Source organism: Callospermophilus lateralis, chromosome 17, assembly GCF_048772815.1.
Source record: "Callospermophilus lateralis isolate mCalLat2 chromosome 17, mCalLat2.hap1, whole genome shotgun sequence".
NCBI classification, from domain to species: domain Eukaryota; kingdom Metazoa; phylum Chordata; class Mammalia; order Rodentia; family Sciuridae; genus Callospermophilus; species Callospermophilus lateralis.
This window is the reverse complement of record NC_135321.1, coordinates 57,970,384-57,997,582: the sequence shown is the minus strand read 5'-3', so window position 1 is coordinate 57,997,582 and position 27,199 is coordinate 57,970,384. Positions and strand designations below refer to the sequence as shown.

General features: G+C 46.4%; 1 pseudogene across 1 annotated transcript in view; it reads right to left on the bottom strand.

Moving 5' to 3' along the window:
* Positions 1-27,199, bottom strand: part of LOC143382663 (E3 ubiquitin-protein ligase RNF213-like) — an 86,874-nt pseudogene that overhangs the window by 4,268 nt on the left and 55,407 nt on the right. Inside the window, exons 26-52 of the transcript XR_013154547.1 lie at positions 25,923-26,077; positions 24,415-24,628; positions 24,016-24,196; positions 23,281-23,401; positions 20,042-20,142; positions 19,768-19,950; positions 18,904-19,073; positions 18,713-18,812; positions 16,641-16,752; positions 15,766-15,979; positions 15,408-15,592; positions 14,784-14,786; positions 14,538-14,666; positions 13,702-13,812; positions 13,051-13,293; positions 12,653-12,734; positions 11,837-11,871; positions 10,565-10,659; positions 7,975-8,134; positions 7,164-7,344; positions 6,024-6,115; positions 5,214-5,464; positions 2,649-2,785; positions 2,223-2,306; positions 1,757-1,937; positions 1,328-1,529; positions 83-160 (exon numbers count right to left, since the gene is read on the bottom strand). The product of XR_013154547.1 is annotated as an E3 ubiquitin-protein ligase RNF213-like (transcript). The remainder of the gene's footprint in view (positions 1-82; positions 161-1,327; positions 1,530-1,756; positions 1,938-2,222; positions 2,307-2,648; positions 2,786-5,213; positions 5,465-6,023; positions 6,116-7,163; positions 7,345-7,974; positions 8,135-10,564; positions 10,660-11,836; positions 11,872-12,652; positions 12,735-13,050; positions 13,294-13,701; positions 13,813-14,537; positions 14,667-14,783; positions 14,787-15,407; positions 15,593-15,765; positions 15,980-16,640; positions 16,753-18,712; positions 18,813-18,903; positions 19,074-19,767; positions 19,951-20,041; positions 20,143-23,280; positions 23,402-24,015; positions 24,197-24,414; positions 24,629-25,922; positions 26,078-27,199) is intronic.

The window sequence follows — 27,199 nt, the reverse complement described above, 5'->3', positions numbered from 1 at the left end:
ACAGCAGACACCAGGATGAGATTGTACTGTCCTTACATATGTGGATGGAACAACCCTGCAAGTGAGGGTTTATCATGACCACCTGTGCCATTTTGTTCTTAATGTCCACAAAGAGATGTTCGAAGTTCCAGTCATGTCTGTATACCAGCGTGGGTATTCCCTATGTGAGAAAGAAAAGAAAGTTTTTGGAAATTAAAATAGAGGAGGCTTCCATCTGATGACAAATGTATTCTTCAGCAGTGACTCAGTGGAAGTACCAAGCCGGACAGTATATTCCTGGGCAAGGCATGTAACTTTGTTGTGTTCTGATGACTCTGTTCCATCCACACTCTTTGGACACAGTAACACAAGAAACCTAGCCTGGCTACAGTGACCTTGCAGATATTGCCCTGTAGAACAGTGTATCTGCCGACCACAAGAGAGGAAGAGCGCTGGAGGAACAGGAATGGGAATGTGCACATTTGTGATCTATCCAGCAACACTGAGCAGAGACTGTGCACAAGGCAGCCACTGTCAGGATGAATTAAAAATGACTTTAGGCTCAAACAACTGACAGGCTGACTATAATGAAGGAATAAATACATCTGAGAATGACACCTGACTGGACCCGTAAGGATGAGTGCAGCTACGGTAAGGGACAGTACAGAAGTGCCACTGTGTTCAGGGAGTCAGGAGGCAGTTCACAGGATTTGATGCAACAAGGAAGGAAGGGGCTGGAGACACCAGGAAGGCTGAGCTAGGGTCAGGTGACAGGGCCTCTGTGCCAGATGGGGGAGTGTGGTGGAGGCCATGTAACTGTCCACATGCTGTGGACTTGCTGGGGGTGGGGGTTCCTGACCGCCCATTTCCAGGGGTGCCTGCACTGATGCTCCCCACATAGGGGCATTCTGGCAGGAAACTAAGATGAAGTGGTGCTGCTGGCACTGGGCAGCTGGACTGACAGCTGAATGCTCTGAAGTGAAGCCAAGGCCATGGCAGTTAGAGAACGAGGGAATGGGGAAGTTCTGCATGGTGGTTCCTGGGCACGGACTGCATATGCAACTGAAGGGGTGGCAGCAGTGAGGTCTTCTTGGTGGTGCCATTAACTATAGTGGAAACCCAGTCCACTGAGACTTGAGGCTGCCCTGGGGGACAGGTGCAGACAGTGATGGTGATGTGGAAGAGAGCTGGGGATACCTCCCGGCCCAGAGAAGGTGTAGGGACCACAGATCACTAGTAGGGAGGAGATAACACAGACAAGATCCTGGGTGTCACTTGTCTGTTCCCCCTGAAACTCACAAGGGCTGTTCATAACTACAGCAAAGCGTTGGCAGAGGGCCCAGCCTACCTTGAGGGTCAGCCGGGGCTTGCCCTGGAGGAAGTGGCTGCTGATCTGCCGCTGGATCTTCTCCAGGTCAAATTCCTGTGAGGTCTCCCCACCTTGCTCCACTTCATACTGGCAATTGGAGAGAATCAGAGGCATCAGGTCCCGCTCCACTTCGTAACTGACAACATGCAGGTCAGTGACGTCTGAGGCATCCACAGAATAGCTGAGGGACACAAGATACAGGTCTTGGTGTCCAGAGCAGATGTGTGAGGCCTAGGGCTTTGGGGCATATGCTCCTGCTTCTGCCCTTATAGTGTAAGCAAGTGAAAACCATGTGCAAATACGGGGCTTTATTGAGGAAGGCTGAGAGAAGATCTGGGGGACAGGAAATGTTGCTGGCTAGAGTCTGCAGCCCAGCTTGGTGGCAGGGGTGGTGAGTTTACGCAGTACCTGTTGTTTTCCTTGGAGAACTTCTCCATCGTGTAGATGATTTCATTATGTAGATTAATCAAGTAGCTAACTAACGCAGTTGAGCAGAGGCCCAGGCCCCGACGCCGGGGCAGGATGACCTTAAAATCTGTGTCCAGATCCAACTCAGAGTTGTAGTAGACTTTAGGTAACTTGATTTCACCTTTAAAAGACAGGGTCATTACTAAGCAAAGGGATGTTCCTCCAGGCTTTTGTCTGGAGGCAGGGGAAGAGAAGGGAAGCCATGGGCAGCCATGTCCAAAGATCTAGGCCCTGGCTGTTAAGTTTCTAGTGCCTCCAACTCCTTTCTGATTCCATATTTATAGACTCAAGATGACTGAGGGTTACTTTGGAGGTTGATTCATGTATCTCAGCACATCCATCAACAGGATGCGTTGCCACACACACATCAGGGTACTGGAAGAGCCACGTAGAGGAGGACACTTACCATTGGTCTCCAGTGATCGCCTCAGGGCATTCCATGTGGACAGGAAGATGGTGATCCTGTTGTGGAATAGCTGCCTTAGCCCATCTGTTGAACACAACACTTGGTAAGAGCCCCATGGAAACAATCCCCACCACCACGCTGGCCAGGGTCAAACCACAAGGCGTGTTCCCAAGAACCTGACCCTGCACCTTCCCTCACTCAGCAGCATGCCTGAGTTTCAAGTTTTAGGCTGTATGAGAAGCTGGAGAGGCTGAGGGCTTTCTAGCCACAGCATTGGCTCATGGCCATCTCTGGGATTTAGCATCCTTTGCCTCTTTCTCTACCTTAGGACCTGAGCCCCACCCTCATGTCTCAACCTGAATGATCCTTTTGAACCACCAAACATAGATGGTCCTGATCTTTGGTTGCAGCAGACAGCAGTCATACCTGAACTGTGACTGCTAATAATAACTCCTGATGGAACAGGAATATTCATCTTCTGGAACATTCTGGAATTGTTTCACTAGATCCCTTTGCAGGGCCAAAATCTCAGGTAAGAATTTCACCAGTCTCAGTTCTGCTTCCTGGAGAAGAGAAGATAGCTCAGTAACACTTCCTCTATTTAATTGAGAAACAACATGGGGTGTATAGATTTTAGGGCAGGCTGGGGACTTTCTGTGTAGTTTAATTTGGTCAGTGGGTTGTTTTACATGATTATACCCTGAAACTTGCAAATGGGAAAGGAGTCATCCCATCCTTTCACCAAGTGGTGAGGGATGTAGGATGAACTGGATCAAGTCCCCGCCCTCCTCTAATAAAAAGTTGCCTCAAGGACTGAGCTGGGCCCCATCTCTCAGTTTGCACAAGAATCAACTCTAGATGACCAAAGACCCAGATGTAAGACTTGACCTCTGAAGCTATCAGCAGAAAAACAGGGGAAACACTCCAAGACATTGGCATAGGTGATGGGTTTCTGGATAGGACCCCCAAACCAAAGGAAGTAAGAGCAAAATGACAAATGGGATCACATCAAACTAAAAAGTTTCTTCACAGCAAAGGAAACAACCAACAGACTGAAGGGACAACCTAACAGAATGGGAGAAATAGCTGCCAATTCTTCACCTGACAGCAGGCAAATACCCAGAATATATAACTCAAAATTTTTTAAAAAATCAAAGTAATCCAATTTAAACATGAGCAAATGATCTGAATAGACAATTCTCAAAAAAAAAAAAAAGAAATATAAGTGGTTAACAAATATATGAAAAAATGCTCAATATAATAGCATCAAGGAAATGCAAATCAAAACTACAATGAGATGCCATCCTACCATAGTTAGAATGACTCTTATTAAAAAAAAATAATAATATAGGTGTGTAATCTCAGCTACTTGGGAGCCTTAGGCAGGAGGATCACAAGTTTAAGGCCAACCTCAGCAAGTTCTAAGTTAGTCTAGGCAATTTAGTGAGACCTTGTCTTAAAAAAAGAAAAGGCAGGAAATGGGGGCTGTAGCTCAGAAGTAGAGCATTGTTTGCTTAGGAAGCCCAAGAAGGCCCTGGGTTCAATTGCCACTAGTCCCCCACACCCAAAAATAGATGAACCCAAACATAAAATAATAAATGCTAGCATAGATGAAGAGAAAAAGGAAATCTAATATATTTCTGGTACAACTGTTAATTAATACCTCATAATAGAGAACAGTATGGAGGTTCATCAAACTAAAAAAAAGATCTACCATGTGATCCAACTATTCCACTCCAAAGGAAATCAGGTATCAAAGAGGTACTGCATGCTCATGTTTATGTGGCACCATTCACAATAAGACACAGAATCAGCCTAGAAGAACATCAGCAGATGAATGCATAAAGAAGATGTGGTTTAAATACATAATAGAATATGATTCAGCTATAAGAAAAATGAACTCCTGTCATTTTCAGCAAAATCGATAGAACTAGAGGACATTATGTTAAGTGAAACAAGCCAGACACAAAGACAACATCAATGCATGCTATATGCATACATGGAAATTTCACACCAATTCCCATTATGTATATAGCTAATGAATTAATAAAAATAAGTAATTTGAGAAAAATTTTTTAAAAATTGACTCTTAGGACCACGGTTGGGTGTGAGGCTGCTGTAAGGAAAGACCAAAGCCTACTGCAGTGGTAGCTGATGTGATTTGGGGTTTTGTTCTGAAGGGCCAGGATCCAGCATCCTCAGTCAAATAAAACCATGTCTTAATAAGAGATCACAACACTAACATGAAGTCCTTCCTAGTGTGAGCACCAGATGTTCCCCAATCATTCTGCTCCCTGCCAGCTGTGGTACTGGTCCATGAAGGAGGTGGTGTGAACCTCTACTGTGGCCCAGGAGAGCTCAAGTGGGTGAAAGCTGGGGATGGTTTCTGGGTCTGGCAGGTGTGACTCTATACACCGCAGCCCCATCATGCAGCACACTGCCTCCCACCTACAGGGCATAGGGAGGGCTCTGGTTTGGTTTTGGTGTACATTCTTTGTTTTTAATATTTTTTAATTGTAGTTGGACACAATACCTTTATTTTATTTATTTATTTTTATGTGGTGCTGAGGATTGAACCCAGTGCCTCACACGCGCTAGGCAAGAGCTCTATGGCTGAGCCACAACCCCAGCCCCTTGGTGTACATTTTTGACTGTTCAGCAGGCACCTACTCAGCTTCTGGGGATGAACACAAGGTATCACAGTCGAGTAATCAGTGTGGTCTCTCCTGGCCTTCCTTAGAGATCACTGCTAACCTCACCGTGCACTATGTAATGTGCATATTACTCCTGTGACTTCAGCAGATGTGTCTTAAGATCTCTGCGCTCTTCCCTAAGACTCCTGATACAGGTCTTGCATTCAGAATCACAGTGCTGATGGGGTTGCTTAGGATTCTGCCTCCAGGAATGATGACTTTGAACCCAGGCACAGAGCCTCCCATTCCTCAGGGGAAGTCTACCAGGAAAAGGGGGCAGCCCATGAAGCAGACACACCTTCTGCAGGAACTGCCAGAGCACGGGCACCATCTCTTTTCCGTTTTTCTGCTCCACAACGTGCTGGAGGTACTCGACTGTGATCTTCTTCCTGCAGCTCCAAATCTTTGAGCAATGAGCCACACTTTTCTGGGGCAGCTGGGGCAAGAAGCTTGCTGGGTCACCATATATGATTTTGGCCACAGGGCTAGAGCGATGCGCTCATCCTGGCTGATGAGTGCGCCCACAGTCAGCAGGGTCTTATCTAGATGCTGGATAAAGAAATGACACAGCATTCTGCAAGTGAGTCATTGTCACAGACAACCAGGCAGCTCTTGGACCCACAGGAGCTCCTTAGGAATCTGCCTGCACAACCCGGATACTTGCTTTTGCCATCTTTCACTGATTGGGGAGTTCCTTGTTCATAGGGCTTTTGCCTCTACAAACAGAGTGAGACTCGGGGCCTTTATTTCACTGCCCTTTTGCTTCCTGACTTCCCTGACCTGCTGTGGATAGTCAGCTCTGTGATGTTCTCAGCAGAGCAGTCATGAATCCAGAGAGATTGTCGATGCATTTCCGGAGGGTCTCTGCCTCTTACTTTCACATCCTGCTAAAAAAGCAGTGGAGCAGGCTGCCATCTGCCCTATGGGAACTCCTGATAATCCTTGGCCTTACTTAAGACTAGTGCAGGAGGGGGATAGCAGAAGGAGGGGTTTCTCCAGGTAAGGCCTCTAACAGCCCTCCTGAGGATAGTGGGCCAACAGTGCTCACAGATGAATGGGACCCCCTCCTGGACAGAGGGCTAAGGAGTGGTCACCACTCACCACTTACCTCCAGTTCAGGTAGAAGAAGAGCTTCGACATGTTTTTCCCAATTGTTTCTATGTCCTTTTTTTGACAATTTTGCATCAAAATTTAAATGTCCTACAAAGAAAATCAAAATGTGTCTGTTACCCAACAAACAAAAAGCAGCACTCTCTATACAGTAAACACTGAATAATGTTAATAGAGATAGTCCTCCTTTTGGGGTGATAACTTCCTAAGTTCACCAGGTACTGTCAACACCAGCCTCCAGGCCTTGTGAAGACACTTTAGTCTCTGACAACCCTCCAGCCCACAGCTGTGGCCTTGAAAGTATTTTAAACAAATGGCTAAGGACAGGACGTGAATCAAAAGCCTAGGGGCACAGCAATGCTGACAGCTACCCAGAGCCACCTCACTGCTGCCCCCAGGCCTGTAGGCAAAGGTGGTCCTGGGGAGCTGGCAGCAGGTTAGGGCTCCTGAGTCCATGTGTGGTGGAAGCCACACCAGAACAAGAGGTGCTCGGCAAAATCAGTGTTGCTAAGATGGGAAGGACATGCTAATGCTGGTTTCTGATGAAGACACTCCTGAAGTGGAACAGATTCTCCGGTGGTGGTAACAGACATTTTATTGCTACTGTTATTATCTGTATGCTTTTAAATAACATTGTTCTACAATGGTACAATGATTGTTTTAAAAGACTTTTGCAAGTAAGCAAGAAGAAACTGAAATCCCTCCTAATGCCACTCAGATAACCACTTACAGATTCCCCTCACAGACCTTTGCTTTTGGCCTGGATTTAAATGTTTAGAGTAGAAGAGTTAGCTTGGCAGACAGTGTTTTGTAGCTTCCTTTGTTTATGTAACAAATTGTGTACATGTACATATTAGGTCAGGGTACAAGTGTGACATCTCTGGAAAGCAGAAGTGGGACATGTCACCTGCTGGGGTGCCACGTGCTCCCAGGGCACAGGTTAATGGTGCATGCACAAGCACCAGGTATCAGTGCTGCAGGCCCAAGCCAGGCAGGTGGTGTGTGGAGGAGCGCAGCAGCCCCTCCAGCCCCCGCAAGGAGAGCAGAGCGCTTGCTCCCACTCCTATCATGCCATTCACCAGGAGCTGAGGGAGCCTGGCCTCTTGGCAGTTATGCCCAGCCCACATCCCTTGCTTACTCCAGTCAGGGAGTGGGTGCTGCTCTTTGAGAAGGCAGCACAGCATGAGGTGAACCACATGGGTGGTCTCCTCGGCACTCTTCCCCAGCATCTTTGTCAACTGCTCCAAGTCTCTCTGGATGTGCTGCTGCAGGAATCCTTTTGGGTCACTCACTGGAGGCTTGATGATATTTATCACAGCCTGTGAGGGCAACGAGACAAGACGTGTAGTGAGATCAATGTGTAGAGGACACAGTGAGAAGCCAAGGGAGCGAAGCACCAGCACTGGGGAGAGGGTGGTTTCTAGGTGAGGTCAGGGTGCTCTCAGCATGACGCAGGCAGCAGAGGAAGGGAGGGAGGTGAGTAGAGCCAGAGATTGCTGGCTCTGATGTCATCCTGGAGCAGCAGGGAATGCTTCCCTGCACCTCCTGCAGCCACCACAAGGGTGTAGGTGACAGGGTCCCACCACCTCCCCATGCCCAGGTGTGGGCATGGACAGAGTTATATACTCTGAGTAGTCTATATGATCTGATTGTTGCATTGTATACACATGCTAAGATGTCACACTGTAACAAACATGTAATTGTTTTGTGTCAGTTAAAACAGATTTTAAAAATTAAAAAAATGAGGAGGATTTTCCACAATCTGAGGAGTAGTTCCCCATTGCATCATATGCCCCAGAGGGAAAAGTAGGATCTATAACTTTTGCATTACCCTGTGGACTAGGTAAAATCCCTAGGTGGCTAGGACTTTGTAGACAAAAGGACTGGATGCAAACACAGCAGGTTCTTCCTATATCAACATAAGAGAGTCTAGCGGTAGCATCTTATACCTCGGGATTTTGAGTGGCTCCCAAAAGCATAGCCAGATGAGTGAGTAGGCGCATGAGAATGAAGATGACTGGGGACAGGTCTCGGTCAGACACTACTATGACATCTCTGGGTTGCGGGTGGCCCAGCACATGGCCAGTCTTGGTTCTGTCTGTGCTGTCTCTGGAAAGGATGAGAGGAAACAGGGTGAAGATTAGAGATATCTGTTTCTCCTCAGCTCCAGGGGCCTCACATGTTAATGACTAGGTTCCCAGTTTGGTTTTTTTTTCTTGTTTTTTTTTTTTTTTTTGGTTTTGGTAATGGTAATGGGGATTGAACCCAGGGGCTCAACCATTGAGCCACATTCCCAGCCCCCACTTTTTGGGGGGCACTAGACCACTGAGCCACATTCCCAGCCCTATTTGGTATTTTATTTAGACAGACAGGGTTGCTCAGTGCCTTGCTTTTGCTGAGGCTGGCTTTGAACTCACAATCCTCCTGTCTCGGCCTCCCGAGTTACTGGGATGATAGGTGTGCATCACCACACCCAGCTAGGTTTCAAGCTTTGAAGAAAACACTAAAAGAACCAATTATTCCAAGCCTAGACCACCTCCCTCCACATCTTTCTCTCTTTAGACCCACCCAGCTGGATGGGCAAACTCTGCAACTTTCCCAATGTTAAATGGCTGCACGATGTGGCCATTAGGGCAGGGTGTCAGGATGGAGACCAACACTTTCCTCATGACAGCAAGTTTGGGGCATTTTTGCATCCATGTGAGGATTGTCTATGTAATTCTCAATTTTCCCAAATCAAAAACTGGGATATACAGACTGGAAAAAGTTTTCAAGATTCAAGGACATTGATAATTTAAGAAGATAAGTCTAGACTATTTTAAGCTTTGTAACAGAAAAGCCAGATAAATGGTGAGGTAGAAGGTCCTGCATGTCATCTTAAGGGAGCTCTGACAGCCACACTCATCTCAGGATCAAGCATGGGACTGTGAGATCAGATTTTTATTTTTATTTATTGTTTTCAGTTCTGGGAATTGAATGGGGGCTTCACATGTGCTAAGAAAGTACCCTACTTTTGAGCTACACCCCAAGTCCTTTCTATTTTTATTTTAAGACAGTGTCTCACAAAGTTTTCTGAGCTGGCTTCAAACTTTCAATCCTCCTGCCACAGCCTCCTGAGTAGCTGGGATTACAAGTGTGCACCAATATTCCTGGCTGAAGGTCAGATTTTTATCTAGTTTCTGAATCTGGTATAGTTAGCCTTATGTATCTGCAGTTCTGCGCCTGTGAAGTCAACCAACTGTGAATCAAAAATATTCAGAAAGAACTGTGTACTGAAGAGTAGCTTTTTTTCTTGTCACTATTTCCTAAAAATATGATAAATGGGTATTTACATAGCATTCAATTTGCATAAAGTATAATAAGAAACCTAGAGATGATTTTTTAAAAGTCTATGGGAGGGCTGGGGATGTGGCTCAAGCGGTAGTGTGCTCACCTGGCATGCATGCGACGCTGGGTTCAATCCTCAACACCACATACAAATAAAGATGTTGTGTCCACAGAAAACTAAAAAATAAATATTAAAACATTCTCTCTCTCTCTCTCTCTCTCTCTCTCTCTCTCTCCCCACCCCACCCCCTTCTCTCTGTCTCTCTCTTTAAAAAAAAAGTCTATGGGAGGCCAAGTACAGTGGTGCACACCTGTAATTCCAGTGCCTTGGGAGGCTGAGGTAGGAGGTTCACAAGTTCAAACCCAGCCTCAGCATCTTAGTGAGACTCTATGCAACTTAGCAAGACCCTGTCTTTAAATAAAATATAAAAAGGGCTGGTGTTGTGGCTCAGTGCTTAAGAACCTTAGGCTCAATCCCCAGTACCATTAAAAAAAAAAAATGGTTTACAGGAGGATATTTGTAGGCCACAAGCAAATACTGTGCCATGACATATAAAGGAACTGAACATCTGGACCTGAGTATCTATGGAAGAAAATGTCCTGGAAACAAGTCTCCATAGATATGGAGGAATGGCTGTAGTTAATATGACTGATTACAGGGCTCGAGCTGGAGCTCAGTGGCCGAGTGCTTGCCTAGCACATGTAAGGCACTAGGTTCAATCCTTAGTACCGCATAAAAATAAATAAAATAGTACATGTATGAAGACACGAAGGATGGGGCTCTACTTTGTGTACAGCCAGAGATATGAAAAATTGTGCTCTATATGTGAAAAAAAGAAAAAATAAAATAAAGACACTCTATCCATCTACAACTAAAAAAGTTTCTAAAAAACACTGATTACATGTGTCTTTCACTTTTCTCAAATTAAAAAAAAAACAAAACAGGGAAGGGGTGCAACTCAATGGCAGAGCTCTTGCCTAGGATATGTAAGGCCTCGGGTTCCATCCCCAGTACCACAAAAATAAAACAAAGCAAAAAACCCAAAAAGCTTCAGCACTACATGACTACAGATGTGCTTGATGTGGATCCCGAACATGACACAGTCCAGATGTAGAACAGTGGTGTTAGTGATCCTATAATTCATGATTCAGCTGCTGGAATGGACTGCCCAGCGCCTCAGGCTCCAAGGGACGGAAGCTGAGTCCACATACCTGATACTTTGGAAGCCAGCATGAGGTCTATGGTTGATACCTCCTATTTTAGCACCACAGTCAACACAGAAGCTCTGCTCCATCAGCTTGCCACACTGGGACATAGGGAGGACACACAGTCAGCACTGCATCCAGCATTGGTACATGTGCAGAAGCCACCCTGCATAGGAGGTGGTGTGTGCCACAGACTGCATCTGGTGCATGTGTGTGTTAGGGAGGAGAAGGAGCCCTGGGGAGAGGGTGGGCACTTAACCACATATACTGTTCATGGGCAAATGTGGCTTCACTTTCCAAAAATAAAGTTTTTTACTCCCAAGTAGAGTGACTAGTGTGTATAGCCCCATCTTCCTTTCTCCTATTCACCGCCTTCTCCATCCCTGTGTCTAGCATGCCAGCCTCTAGAACATCGTTATCTAACACCAGGAATGATGGTGTTAATAACTTCTAAGCAGACCTCCTCACATCCACTGGACAAAACCAAAAAAACCCAACCATAAGATTTGCCACCACTAATGGGCCCAGGTTTCCAAGTTAAATGGCACCCCACTACATGCTATGAATCATAGCCACAGCAGGCCCCTCCAGCTGCAGTGCTCAGACCACAGAACTCAGTGATAAGAGGGGCCCTGGAATCTCTTCTTATTTCACTCCTCAGACAAGGAAGCAAGTGGGAGTCAGGAAGGGAAGTCACATCAAGGAGCATCCTGTTCACTTTAGGGAGCAGCACACATAAGTCTAGTCCAGCAGCAGCATGTTGCTCAGCAAGTGCAGATAGAGCAGCCCGGGAGATGCCCTGGAGTCCCAGATGAGCAGCATGTGCTTGTCTCCCAGGGCTCATCACCCATAAGTCTTTCCTGTCCTCTCCTGTCCTTTGGTCTCTAGCCCACATTCCTCTCTGACTAGTGAACCAGCTGAGGGTCTGTGTGGCTGAGCCCTGCTGCAGGGCCAGGGAGGGAGGTAGGGCTCCCAGCCAGCAGCACCATGGCATCCCAGGAGACTTGGGCAGTGCCTGCAAACATTCTTGGGCATCACACTGGGCTAGGGGGTGCTGCTACACCCAGTGAGCTGAGGCTAGGCGTGCTGCTAAATATCCTACAATGCACAGACAGATCTGCAGGAAAGAATCATGTTCACAGTGCCATTTAGACACTCAGTTGGAACACCCTGAGTAGCCCTCAGAATACACCTATGTCTCCCTCATTCCCTAGGCCCTCCTTCCCCTCCCAGATGGGAAATGCACATTTTGAGCCTCCCCCAAACACCATGGCTCACCTCTCCTACAGAACATGGATGACCATAGGGACAAGCTGTTCAAAGAACAATAGGACACATGTTAGCTAGTGAGTCTCCACCAAATGACCTCTGTGGGAAGGGGAAGTTGCTGCCCTCCTCTCTAGCCCTGACCAACAGGACACACAGCCCATGTCCTCATGATCTCACCAGAAACCTTGAGCCATGCCATCAGCTAAGTTTACTTGACATGTCAAGTAAACTGGAGCTCAGTGAACACATGTCATCAGTGAAAAATGTCTGCATTTAGCTTTCAGAGAGAGGTTAGATTCCATACACACACCAGGGGTAACTTAGTGGCAGCGGGGATAGTGTTTTATACTTTTATATTCTCTTGGATTTTTCCTTTTATGGCAAGAGAATGATTTTGAACAACTTAAAAAATAGTTTTAGAAGGTTATTTACTCAAGGCAACAGCATAACTCACATAAAGTCAGAGGTTATATGGCTGTCTCCCAGGTCCAGACTACAGGAAGCTCTCTCTGGGTCAAAAACCCCTGGATTGTGACTAGCCTTTGAATGAGCCTCAATATGGTCCCCAGGTCCCCCTTATTCTAAATGGCATGTTCTGCCGAGCAACAGTGCATTCCAAAGGGTCTTGTCCCATGACTATGCAGGGAAATGATTTGGTCATCTAGCCAGCCAAGTCTGTGGCCCTTGAACCACCAGGAGGAGGCAGGTGACATGGGCCTTCAGCAGAACCTTGTGAAGCCAAGTACAACCTCATGTCTGGCATGGCCGCAGGCTGACCTTCCAAGCTGAGAGGAGTGAGACCCTTCCTCTTAGACCGATACTCACTATACCAGTGGACGCCTTCCAGACCCTCCCACTTCTGGGCTTGAGCCAGCAGGTCTTCAGGCATCACTGGAAGAAAAGCATTCTGAAAGACCAAGAGCAGAAGTGGCCCTGCTGAGTGAGCCTGTGGGCTGCAGCTGCAACCCAGCAAGAGGGACAGAGTGAGAAAGTTTCTTCTCAGCTCAAGAGCTGTTCACAGAGGATGAACAACAGCTCTGTGTGAAACAGCAAAGGGTAGGGCATGTTTTCACCAGCACTGTGCTAAAGGATCAAGTGGGGCAACAGGGCAGAGAATCTAGAAGATGGACAAGTCGGAGAGTTCCCACAGCCACCGGCCAGGCCTCAACATGAAAAACCCTGAAGTTTCACTGTGAAACCAAAGTCATCATCATGCAGCTTACCACCATGCTGGCTGGGGAGAAGGCCAAGTTCCTCAGGGGCACCAAGACTTTGCTCTGTCCACACAGAAGGACAGCCGCAGTGTGAACAGCCATTTCTGTCACTGTTCCTTCAAGACTGTCAGCACCAGGGCCCGCGCTCAGCAAGGGCAGAGTGTTGGCCATGAGGGATGCTGCGAAAGGCCTAACCCCCGGAGGAGACAGGATCTTGCTGTCCTCAACGAACCTGCTCACAGCCTCGCATTGATGGCATGAAAGATGTTTTTCATGTTAGGATATGTCAAAGAAGAATACTGTGTGAACTTAGGGTTTTCTCTTTGAAAGTCACATATTTCGATACTGAGTGCACATCAAATATCAAGGTAAATATATTTAAAGGATTACTAATGGAGGAGAAATTCTTCAGGAAAGAGAATTTTCATATAAAAACACAGCAACCTCATTCCTGAGTGCAGATCTCAACACTCTGTTTTGATAAACATTAGGTAATGTTCCTGAGACTGTAAGATTTAGGGTTAACAGAAAATAGTTCTTCCACGTAACAAGGGTACACCCTCTTTTATCCTGATAGGAAATAAAAGTTTATGACTTCTACTGTGCTCAGAAAGTCCCTCCTAATCATGAGACTGAATCAAGCCCCAATGTGTCACTCACCTCTGGCTTAGGATGGAGGTTCAAGTTGTGGGAGCAGTGGAGAGCAGCCACTTCTCGGAACAGCGCCAGCAGCAGGTAGACGGCCTGTTGAGCTCCAGGGCTCCTGCAGGCCTGCGGGTGGAGCGTGGAGCGAGCACTCAGAAGCTACACAGCGCTACCTGGAGCAACCTTCCATGGGCCACGCACCATGGCCCTCCACGCACATGACTGTGGCTATGAGTTCATGAGACATGCTCAGGTTAACCTCAGTGCACAAGGGCCAGGCAGTCATGATGGAGAAACAGAAGTCAGCACCTGTTCTCCTCCAACTACTTCACTGGTCTTGGAAATGTTTCCTGAGAAGTTTTTCTATTTCCTCTTTCCAGCATAAGGCCCAGATAAACTGGGACTCAAAAAGGAAGCAAGACCAGAACAATTTAAAGATTAGAATCCTGGGGCTGGGGTTGTAGCTCAGTGTTAGAGCTCTTGCCTAGCACGTGTGAGGCACTGGGTTTGATCCTTAGGACTGCATAAAAAGTAAATAAATAAATAAAATAAAGGTATTGTGTCCATCTACAGCTAAAAATATTTTTAAAAGATCAGAATCCTAAATCCCTGTATCAACATCAAAATAGACACATAAGCATATATGTGGATTGTGAATCCATACAGCTATGGATTTTGCTAATTGTCCTGACATCTTTCACTTACCAGTGAGACCATAGGCATCTGCCTCCTGGCATATAGTGTCACTCTAGAAGCTGTTCAGAGGCCCTCTCCACCACATCTGCATCCTTTGACATAACCAAGGTCAGGGGGGCGACCTGCATCAGGGAGAATCTTTGAGCCCATCCTACCATAAGAGCAGCCTCGAGGCCGGAGACCTTGCACTCGAGCATGGCTTTGCCCACTGCATCACGAAGTGCCTTGTACTTGTCCCCATGCACCAGGTATTGGTCCATCTGGCCCGTGTGGTCTTTCTGCAGCTCAAAAGAAAAGGGTTAGTCATGGTGGAGTGGGTTGAGGTGTTCTGCAAGGCCCATCTCCATAGGCTAAGAAAGACAGCAGACACCACTGGAGGCTGGAGGTAGCTCAGCTGGGACTCCCTATAGGGTCCAGGCATGACAGTCCTGGGAGTCTTCAGGAGCATGGCTTCCACAGGGTCGGAGAGCCCAGGGAGGAGGGAGGCTGACCCTGGAGCTTCTTGCTTTCTTTACACATGGCACCACCCCAAAAGAGGTGACAAAAAACATGTCATCTTTGAGTCCCAGTTGGTCATATTAAAGATGCCAAGAGCTGCAGTGCCATATTTTTTAATCCTAGGACAGTAAGAATTTTCAAATTTTTGAGCACTGGGAACAGAGAAGCCTGAAAGCCAAACTCATTACACTTGTCTCTCAATTCTACCCACCTCTGCCTGGCACAGAGCACAAGACACAGCCTGCAAGAGGTCACCTTTTAATTTACTAGAAGCAAATATTTAAAAAAAAAAAAACTCTTTCACTTTCCCTGAAGTGAAGCCTAGATAAACAATGAACCAGAAACACACACAAGTGTGCACACACATGTATCCATGCCTACCTTTGCCCTATAGCAAGTGGCCTAAGCCCACCCTGAAGCAGAGACCAAGGACCAGATGCCTGCCTGTGTCCTGCCTGTTGTAAGGGCTGGGAGGGTGAGGAGTAGTGCCCATAGCTTGCCCACTCTGCCAGGGACCTGAATCTCACCTGCTGTGCAATGACTCCCTTGGGAAACACCCACTGGCACCGATGGCCCTCCCTGGAGAGGCTTTTCACAAATTCCATCCCACGCAGGCTCGTCCGGACCAGGTACATGCGGTGCCAGTCGTTCCCTGCCTGGGTGCAGAACTGCTGGACATGGCGCAGGTAGCACTGCTGTTCCTCAGCCAGCTCTGAGAGTGCAAGGAGAAAGCTGGTTAGCGACTGGGGACTGAGGGCCTGCTTCTGGGGAACTCAGTAAAAAACACCCAGAAGAGGGGACCATGGTAAGGTCCAGCAAGACCCTAAGGACAGTTCCTGTCCTTCTGAAACTGTAGCTAACTTCTCCAAGGTAGAAAAGACCTGCCTGATCCCTCCTGAAACTCCAAGAGGAGGTCAGAAGCTCTGTCAAGACACAGGCGAGTCCTGGCCAGCTCCTGCAGGTACTCTACAGATGCCGCAGTGGCAGGTCCTTGGCCTTGTCTCCCTGAGGAGCAGGTCTGTAGGAAATGGCCTTCCTCCCTCAGGCAGTCGAGTTCACTCCTTGTGGAGTAAGCACTGGTCTTCTCCTGAATTGAATCCTGAGGAACAGAAAACAAGAAAGAAAAGGATATTATACTTTATAACAGGCAACTCCCCAATCTTCTAAAATTGCCAGTGAGAATTCAAGGGAAAATAAAAATCATTATTATAGATCTGAGTATAAATTTTTGGTTCATAGAAAACAATTGAAAAAGCAAACCTATGAGAAAAAAATGTGTATAATCTTGAAATTTGGAAATAAAAATATGAAGACATTAAAAAGGATTCATGATCTCGCCAGCTGGGGATGACCATTGCTAACCCTGATGTATAATCCTCCAGGCTGTGGAGTCTTCGCTTTGCACTACACGCATGCGACTGACAATGTAGTCACATACTGCTTAAAAACAGGGACACCTGCAAGAATGCATCCTTAGGGACTTTCAATGTTGTGTAAACATCAGACAGTTTCAGATACTAGTTAAGGATCTCACGAGACCACCATCACACATGCAGTGAAGGAAACATCACCAAGTGGCTCCTGACTGTGTGTGTGACATCTAAGAGCAGGGCAACGTCTTTGAAACATCTTTCTTTTTCCACACGGAAAAGAAACATCTGTTAATTATACTGAATAAAGCTGCATTCTGTCAGTTTTCAGAAACTCTGCCACTGCCTAAACCATATGGTTCAGATGGTTTTAAGAGGCAGCCGGCTTACTTCTAGGCAGTTGATGAAGAGCATGTAGAGTTCGGTCTTATCTTCAGTGATGAACGCTTTTTTCTCTAACAGGGACAAATAGGCTTGGATGTAATCCTTCACTGCTTGGAAGCTGTGAAAAGAGAAATATTATTCCTGGTGATGTCAGGATCACCCTACACAAAAGCGCATCTATTAATCTATTATCCATCTATTTCTCTGTGTGAGTATAAAGGTATAATACATACATATGCAGGTATATAGGTTTAACAGCTTTTTATTTAAAATGCTTGCACACTCTTGGAGGAATATGAAATTCCATACTGCAGTTCAGCTGTTCTCAAACATTTTGGTTTAGGGCTCTTTTACAGGCTTAAATTTTATTGAAAACTGCAAGAAACTTTTTGTTCATGTGGGTCAAATCTATCAATGTTTATGGTATTAGAAATTAAAACTAAAAAGTTTCAAGAATATTTATCAATTCATTTAAGATAAAAAGAATAAACCCACATGTGTTAATGATGTTTAGAAGTGTGGCTTTTTTATAGTCCTATAATTCTTGGAAGCCTTGTTTAACAGAAGTCAGCTGACTTCCTACATCTGCTTCTGATGCTACATTGAAGCGTATAAAGAAAATCTGGCCTCACACATGATGTAGTTGGAAAAGGAAGAATTTTTAATAGTCCTAATATATATTTGGGGTTATTCTTTCTCAATACTGTACCAACACTTGAAAAGTGATCATTTCTGAAGGGTGGTTATGGGACTTGATACCATGTCAGTTATTTTCATCAAACTATATTACCATCCCGTAGACTACTCTGTTATGAATTTTTCCCAGTGCTATGGATTGAACCAAGGGCCTCACTGTATGCTAGTCAAAAGCTCTACCACTGAGCTGCATATCCAGCCACTGCATCATTTTTTGATTCTGTGACATCAGGCATTGGTCATTTGGAAAAGCTTTGGTTTGCTGAGTAAAGCATATCTTGAGATGTTGGCATCTTTTTAGTCTACAACCTGTTGTTGTAGATACCTACCTACATTCATCAACATCACCAGAGATCTGTGGTCTGGTGGTCACTGGTTCAGGCAAAACAGCAAGGCCTGAGAAAAGCAGCCAATTCTTATCTGGAGACATTTAGGAGTGGAATTCTTTGAGATAACCACTGTCCTCTGGTATGCAATGTTTTGGATCTATTTCCTGCTTCTACACAACATTAAAAATCACAGCCTCAGGCTGAGGTTTTAGCTCAGTGGTGGAGCACTTTCTCCTCAGGTTTGAGGCACTGGGTTCCATCTTCAGCACCACATAAAAATAAACAAACAAAATAAAGATATGCATTCAACCATAACTAAGAAATATTTTTAAAAAATCGAAACCTCAGGGGTTGAGATTTAGTAAGGCTCATATGTGAAACTGGCATTTGAAAAACTACATATACACAGTGGAGAAGATGACCATGACTATGGTTGCAATTTCCTTCATGCAAAGAAGCTTTGGCAAAGTTACTGCAAATATGGACATGTTGAATAGGCAAATTACTGTCTCAGGATTATTTTTTAAAACTCTGAGGTCTGGGACCCCCTCCCCACCAAAGGGTCTCTGCCAGCACGCTGAGAATTGAAGCTCAATGAACACACAGGATCAGCCAGAGAACACCATGCGTGAACATCACTGACCGCGTGTCTAACTGAGAAAACACATAATCCACGTGCTATGGAATCTTGACCTGGAGGACACCGAGGGTAAGGTACAGTCTGAGTTACCACCCTGCAAATCACACCCTGGGGTGGCCATGAAGTGAGGGTCAGAACCACCATTCCTAATGCATGGGTTCTGCATGTTTCACCACACCAAGGGTCCTTCCCAGAACTCTGTCTTCTTACTTTTACCAGACCCTGGCAATGCCCAACTCACATGCACACAGGGTTCAGGGTCTAAACATAATCAACAGAGACCAGGTTTCCTCACACTGAAGAAACTTTCCCAGATCATGAGCTAGGATATTTGGCAGCACAAAGACCAAGCACAGTCCAGCCCAGAGAAGCTGAGGCCTCAGACAAGTGTGCCTTCAGGGAGCCGCTCCCACCTGTACTTCAGGAGCAGCTTCAGCACCACGGAGCGAATGACAGGAGTCTTATCCACAGCATCATCAAATGGCGAGAGAGACTTGGTGTGTTCCCAGTATCCTTAGCCAGAAAGAAAAAGGTGCTACTGCTCATATCATGGCACAAAACAAAGAGGAACTGAATCAAGGTTTGAAGGAAAAAAGTAACTCACGTTGGGGAGCATGCCTCAAAAGCTCCTTCCGCACAAAGAGTGGAGACAGCAGCTCATCAATCACACTCTTCTGAGGAGGGGTACTGTCTTTGAAGCACTTGGTAGAAACCAGATCCATGAAGAAACTGTTGCACATCTGCCGGAACTGGGCATGTTTCCCAATGGCCACCCTGAGGAAACAGTGAAAACCCCAGTCAGAGGATTCAGAGAGTGTTCCCAAATCCCTGCATGCAGAATGATTTGAGATTCAGACAGCAAATCATTTTACATCAACAGATGCAAGTGTCTACTTCTGTTGATATAGCTTGTCTTCAAAACTGCAGACAGTTTCTACACACATCTCTTTCAGGAACGCCTCCATCATAGAACCAGACAAAGCCTGTCCCAGAACCCCTTTACTGGGAGGAAAAAGAAGGCAAAGCAACCAGTGATGGAGCACGACCACGGTCTGAAGCCCACAGCACCATAGCTCTCTTCCCGCACCTCCCAAACACTGGGCAAGAGCAGGTGTGTGGCTTGATGGTATAGGGCTTGCTTGCCTAGCCTGCACAAGGCCTGGAGTCCACCCCTGTACACACCACTCAGATGAAAAGGAGGACAGAAAAGCTGTATCTAAGTTTCTTGGGTCTCTTTCAAGGGCTTCATTTATTAGTTTCTGAATTTTGCTGTCTCAAAATGTTGCGGGACATGTGTGTCTTGGGGAGAGGAATTCTGAGGTACCCAAATGGGAGTCTCACTTCAGAGAGTTCTCTGAAGCCAGGCTTTTATCAGATGGAGGTTAATAGAAATTGAATTTCTGAATATTATATTTGAGAAAAAAGGACAGAAAAAAGAGGAAGACTTTTAAAGAGAAAAGTGTTTTACCTGTGCTTTTGGGAAACTGTCATAGAGAACTCCTCTGGCAGGACAGTTAAACAGTAGGGGCAGGTCATTTGCCTGGAGACGAGCCAGATCTTGATGCAAGGCAAGCAGTACACATGGCCACAGGGCAGACACCCAGGATCTTGAGCATCTCCCAGGCAAATGAGGCATGGCTGCACTCCAAACCTGAAATCCAAGCAGGTGATGGGCTCCAAGGCAGATGCCAGCACCCCAGGCGCAGCAATCCCTCTCGCCTGGAGCCCAGACCCTCTCTCACCTGGCCAGGCTCTTGCTGGCTTGCTCCTTGCACTCACAGAGAATGGTCATCACAGCCTCAAAGGGCCTGTGGGTCTTGAGGTCAGAGTTCTCTTGAACACACTGAAGGAGAAAGGCCTGGTGAGGGGTGGCACCCATTGAGGAGGGGCAGGGGTCAGCTGTGCCTTGGGGCAGCCCAAGGCGTCAGGGATTCTTAGGAGTTTCCCATCCTTTTATCTCTTTGTGGCTCTGCTGCTTTTAAAAGGGAAGAACCAAATTCCCAGTGTCTAAATTTTCCCTCTTCCTTCCTTTTCTTTTCAGGTCTGCCCCTTCCCTTCTCTTGATTAATTTCAAACTTTAAATGATAATAATGTAATGACCATTGCTACACACCATTAAGCTCTGAGAGACCTCAGCATTTTTGTAATATTGGCTTTAGATCTTGTTTTATTTATTTACTTATTTAGAGATGGGGTCTTGCTGTGTTGTCCAAGCTGCTCTCAAACTCCTGGACTTAAGCCATCTTCCTGCCTCAGCCTCCTGAGGAGCTGGGCTACAGGTATGTACTGCCACCCCTGGTTATATCATATTTTAAAGTAACAACACATAGATCCAGTTGTGGCAGCACAGGCAGCCCTTTCTAAATAAGTGTCCCCCCTCCGCTCCCAGGTAACCACATTCCTAAGTTTCTCTGAGGTCTTGTGTGCCTGTGTAAACATCCTGCCATTGTCCTGTGCCATTCTGCCCTTTAAACCCTGTGGCCTGGGAGGCCCCACTGCAGGCCCAATTCTGTGAGTTCCTGGTTGGGAGATCAGCTGCAGATCACTGGCATTAACCACTGTATGGCAGCTCCCATGAATATTTCAGATACCTCTTTCCAGTAATGGATATTTAGTGTGTAGTTGGGTTTTCACGATTCTAAAGAGTGCTGTACTAACAGTCTAGCGTATGTCTACTTCAGTAAAAACAAGAAGTTGGGCTGGGAAGCAGCTGGGTGGTGCAGCCCTTTCCTGGCATGAATGAGGCCCAGAGTTCCACCTGAGGACCACAAAATAAATCAAAGTGTCTCCAGGACACTCATTTAGAAATGCACATCTTCAGCAATGCAGGATAGTGAATTTAATGATTTAATGGCTGTTTCTGAGAGTTTGTGGTCAGGCATGATATTGAAGCCAGAATTAGACAGGCTGATGGGTCAATTCAGAGAATGGAAGGATTGAAATGTTAATTCCTTCAGAACACTTCCTCCACCCTCATCAAGATAACCTGCCCCTGCTCCAACATGTTGCTAAGGTAACCTGTCCCAGGGATTGTCCCTCCCTATAGGGAGTTTTAATTAAGCCCCCTTCCTGCCCAGATCACTCCACTTTGACCCCTCCAGCCCATCTGCTTTTCACCTTTTGGCCATCCCACCAAGCATCTTCTGGGCCTAGTCACCTACACAGGAAGGAGAGAGATAAAGGAGAAGAGAACAGGAGAACAAAGGAAGCCTAGAACATATAAAAAGGCAGAACACCCTCACTTCTTGGGATACCAGGATACCGGCTATGGCCCCCTTCTCTCTTCTGGGAGAAGTCTATGTGACCCATTTTTAAATATGCTTTATATGCTTGCCTCTGCGTGTTTCTCTAATGTTCAAACTTCACCATGTAAGGAAGCAAAACTTGTCACTGGTAACCCGTGGTATCAGTGTTAGTACTGGTGTTCTATAAGGGCATTATACAAGTAAGAATAGTTCCCTATTGCTACTTTGCAGAGGGTATATTTTTTTCTAAATCATACATTTTGTCAAATGCTCTCTTTACCTTTTGAAACTATTATTTAGAGTCTATTTTTTAGCTTATATAACTGATGACATCCATAGATATTTTTTTGCCATCCTCGAATTCCCAGGATTGATCAAACTTGGAAATGATGTGTGTTTATTATCCTGATAAATTTGATTTGTTAATTAACAAACCAACTCAGCAATGGATAAAGGACTTAAGACATTTCTCCAAAGATACATAAATACCTGAGAAGCACAAGAAAAGGAGCTCAGCATCACTAGCTATTATGGCAATGAATATCTAAACCCTCTGAGGGCTGGGGTAGTAGCTTAGTGGTAGAGCACTTGCCTAGAATGTGTGAGGCTCTGGGTTCTATCCAGAGCACCACAATAAAATAAAGGAATAAATAAAAGTATTCTAAAAAAGCTCTTCATTATTAAAACATTATTCTTCATTATTAAAAACAAACTTCTTCATTATTAAATTTTATTAAAATTCTTCATTTTTAAAACAAAACAAAACAAAAAACTCTGAACTAGGCAAGGTGGCACATACTCAGTGATAAAGAAGCCTGAGGCAGGAGGATCACATGTTCAAGGCAAGTCTCAGCAATTTAGCCAAATCCTGACTCAAAATTTAAAAAGAGGCTGAGATGTAGCTCAGTGGTAGAGCACCCCTGCATTCCATCACCAGGACAAAAAAAAAAGAGAGACAGAGAAATTTAATAAATTAATACTGTGAGTCCCCTTCTAGTTATACATCCAAAAGAAGTAAAAGCAGGCCTCAAATAAGTTGGTGAACACCAAAGTTCATAGCAATCACAACAGTCACAAGGCCTCTGACGTTCTGGTCAAGTCTGGGTATGCCAATCTATTTCCTGTGTGCCCGCCTGCATTTCAAAGGCTGCATACCTGTCTACAATGGCCTTTCTCAGACACCCTGACAGTGGGCACTCTGGAGGTCAATGGCATTCCAACCACAGGATGAGATCACACAACAGTTACCCTAGCCCAGGTCATGGGGTGAAAGAGGTGGGAATCTGGTTGTGCTGAGTGACCATTGTTGCCAGACAGCCTGGCCACAGAGATGGTGGCTTTCTCTGAGGGGCACTGGTTGTGCTATCATTGGCTTTATCTGGTGTTGGGAGCAAAGGCTCAGTGGTTTTCTATTCCCGTGGTCCAATGAATTCCGTGTATTTTGAAGTCCCCCACTGCAGTGGCATTCTCCTGCATCACTTTCACCCTGCTCAGGGTGGTGGTGACTTTGTCCCTGAGGGCTAGGATGCTGGCCTGCTCTAGGTCAGCTTGGAGGTGGGTGGAGCCTAACTCTTCAGCTCTTGCAAAGCATCCACAAGCAAGTTTCCTGCAAAAGTCCCATTCTACATAGTCATTATTATCCCTAAGTGACATGCCACGATACAGCAATCAGGCAGGGCAAACTCATGAACAACACATGTCTCTGCATCCCACCAAGAGACATGCCCAGTGCTCACCTTGTCTAGTGAGAAGACGTACTTGGTCACCAGCTGACCCAGCTCAGGAATCTGGCTCCCGGTCCCCAGGAGCACGTGTTCCACAAAGAGTGCAATGGAGAAAACACGACTCCACTGGGTTCTGTCAAAAGAGGGTATTACACACTCAGCTCCAACAGAGAACTCGGAGACAGGAGGAGGGGATGAGAAGGCAGGTGTAAGGCAACACGGGAAGGCGAGCTGACAGGAGGGATTATCCACCAGCCCTGCCCTCAGCACTCCCCCGGCTCTCCATGCAGGCAGGACTTTGGGTCTCACTTTGCTATCTCAGCATGCTCAGTCACTGTGCTCACTCTCTCATAATCCTGCACACAGTGAGTTCCTCTTGACCCTCACAGCATAGCACAGGTTGGGACCCTCCCCACCCTGAAGGCCTGCCCCTCTGCTTGCTCTGCCTGCCCCTGTCCATTCTAATGGCTCCTTGCCACCACAGTGGTTCTCCAGGTGCAGCTGAATAACCTGCCTTTCTGTGGCTCTGGGGCACCATGGCCTCCCTGCATGTGGTTATCCTCTTTCTCAAGCATCTAACGAGATGCCGGGCACTTGACAGGGTTCATCAAGCGCAGAGTGAGTGCACAAAGAGTCCTTCCCGTGGCAGGAGCACCTGCTCACCCTGCTGCCAGGTGTGCCAGGACCTGGAGTCCACTGATGATCACAGGCCGAGCATGCCAGGGAGAGCCGGGCTCTGGGTCTCACCTGACCTCCGCAGTGACAGCTCTGGCTATGCTCCCACTGCCTCGAAAGTACCCATCCGAGCAGACAAGCTCCAGTGGTATGGACAGCTTCTTCACCAGCTGCAGCCAGGCCTGGGGACTCGGCTTCAGGGTGTCTCTTATCAGCATTTCAGCACAGGCCATTGCAGCCAACACATCTAGTGGGAAGAGGAGAGTGGTCACATGACCCCACAGGGCCCCTTAGACCAGAGGTCCTGGCAGAGTGTGTCCTTGCATTCCAGGCTCATAACCTGCTCCTTTGGGTCTTGACAGGAAGCACTAGCCAGCTCTTCCCAACACCTCTGGGCTATGCTGACTCCCAGGCCCCTAAAGGGTCTCTCCTTGTGCTCCTGGGGACAGGCGCCTCCCGAGGGGGGCTATACCATCTCACTGCCAGCCATGTCTTGCTTCTGTACAACTTCAGTGAGGCTCTGTAGAATCTGTGGGTGGATGGTCAAGATTCTGGAGAAGTTGTGCAGCCGGGTCTTGAAATGTTGATAGGCCAGGTGCACCCACGGCAGGTAGAGCCCTTCCTCGGGCCTCTCTGAGGCTGCTTGCAGCTCACAGACACAGCACCACAGCGCCATCTGCAGAAACTGGGGTTTTGAAAGGTTTTCAGTATGAATTTTTAAATTATAGAGATGTTTTCCTGTGGGAAATCAGAACTATTCAAAAATCACAAAAAAGAGAATTACAACCCAGACTTCCTATCTTTCAATTGCTTTTCAGTAGAGCCTCTAGCCATTTTCTGAGCTGTGCCTTTCCTCAGAATCATCCTCAAATCAAGATCACTGTGTTCCTGATTTTTTTCCACTCAAGATTAGATTATGAGAATCCTCTATCACTCATCATCTGTGCAAACATTGTTTTTCAATGGTTGCAAACAACCATTTTAAAATGGACATACTATAATTTGTCCCTTCTTCACTTATTGGACATTTAAATTGTTTCTAATTCTTCATAATCAGACAAAAAGCAGGAAAACCTTGCTGTGAGCACCTACCTGGCCTCTGATGAGTAGCGGTGCGGGGGGGCAGGCTCTCCAATCACCCTGCCATGTGACCACTGCTCAGCATCTGCCCAGGAAGCCTGTAAGCCCTCCCTTCTTTTTGAAAACTCAGTTTTGCCAGATGAGCAGGTACAACTGGCATCTAGAGACTCTATATGTTCTCTTGAGTCACTGGTAGGGCTAAGCATGTGAGCAAAGCTTTCTAGAAACTTGCACAATTACACCCTGTGTAGCTGGCTTGTGACTTCTACCCATTTTAAAAATAAGAGTATATTCTGCTCCTTCTCCGCAAACTCCTCGCTAACCTTTCGTCATGCTGGCTAGAGTATATTCTCTCATATTCTCCATCTTCTTTTTCTGTTCTGCGTGTGACTACCAGGCAGCTGAGTTTCCATCTTGGGCTGGGCTCTGGCTCTGCAGTCAGCACTTGCCTGATGGGACTGAGGCTCTAGGTTTTCTCCCCAGCACCAAAAACAAAACCTATTAATCTTTCCACTGAATTTCACTTATTATTCTTACCTTAAGAGATCAGTTACATATTTATTTTAATTTTGTCAAGAGAAACTCAACAATTTCAAGAGGGGTGATACAAGGAATTTGGAAAGCTTCTTAAGTTACTAGAATGTGCATTCCTGGAGGCCTTGGGGAGTGATGAGGGTTGGCCCTGTGTTCTGAGAAGCTCAGGGGACATTCTCAGCCTAGTGTTCTGCATGGTTTCATTCTGTTCTAATGAATGCCTGGCACTTGACAAGTGCAGATGAACCTACATGGTAGCGCAGATGAACCTACATGGTAGCACTAGCTCTCAAAAGCTGAGTTCCCATGTTTGCCCCCAGTCCAGACCATGCAATTTCCACACATGACCTTGAGTGGATACCTACCTTCAGCTCCTCCCAGGTGGACACTCTCATGGTGAAGAGCAAGAAGTCCCTCAAGTAGCACTGAACCAGCTCCTGCTGCTGCTCTCCAGGGAGCTTGGCAAGAAACATGCCCAGGGGAGTCTGCTGGAAGATTTCTACTAACTTATCTGACCATCCTGCAGGGAGGAAGCCAGAGTGGCTTGAGACAATTGAAGCCACAAGCTGAGAGAAGCTTGCTCCCCAGGAAGGAGAGCCATAGGCTAGAGCAGCCCCTGTGGGTGACTCAGAGACAAAGTGATATTGGTTGCCTTATGGGACTAGAGAGTGGTGGATGTATAGACTAGGGGACACAGAAAAAAAGGCAGGATCAACATTCAATTTAGGCCATGCTAGCCCCAACAAGAAAAAATATCTGAGGGAATCTGAGTTTTGTGCTGCACAACTGTTCAGTGTAATGGGCTCTAGTAACCCCGGGTTCCTAGGGAATCAGGACTGAGTGGGCTATTCATCAGGGATGGGGCCAGAGACTATGCCAACCAGGGAGATTTGCCTTCCAGCAGATGGGGAGTTGGCTCCCAGCTGCACACTCTGCTGGACCAGCAGGGTTGGGTAGGGCATTGCCCCAGGTGAAGAAACACCCTCTCAGCAGGGAACAGACTGCTTCACATTGGTTTAGGATATGCAGCAGAATACAGACCCAGGAAAACAAGTTCACTTTGAACATACTGGTTCTCTAAGTAAATGTTGAAAAGATGAGTTCATGTGTACATGAAAGATGACTTCCAAAAACAGCCCTACCACTGGCTTTTCTGGAATGACTATGATCAAACTCAGCCCCCAGAAAGTGACAGCAAAGCACACACTCTCTAGCTTGTGTGACTCAGGATGGATGAACGGTTTAGCATGGAAGAAGGGGACACACTTTCATTGCTAGAATTTGCTGAGAAAGCTTAAAGGGGACCTTTCCTGGGTTTGAGCCTCAGGACAGGAATGGTCAACTTGCAGCAGGTAGCAAGCCCCGTCCCTGCTGGAACATGCTCCAGTTCACCAGCCTGCTGGTCAGTACACTATTAAATCACCTCACAGGCTCACTTGATGGTGTGACTTACAGGCTTCTGACCTCCTGATGACTCTCACTCCTTCAGCAGAAATTTCAAAATGAAGGCAGGACATGAACTTGAGCCTATTCCACATGCAAAGTGTGAAAACTACAAGTCCCAGAATTTAAAATGTGTAGTTTTTCACATGCAAAGTGTGAAAACTACAAGTCCCAGAATTTACCAGGTGCTGGCTGCTGT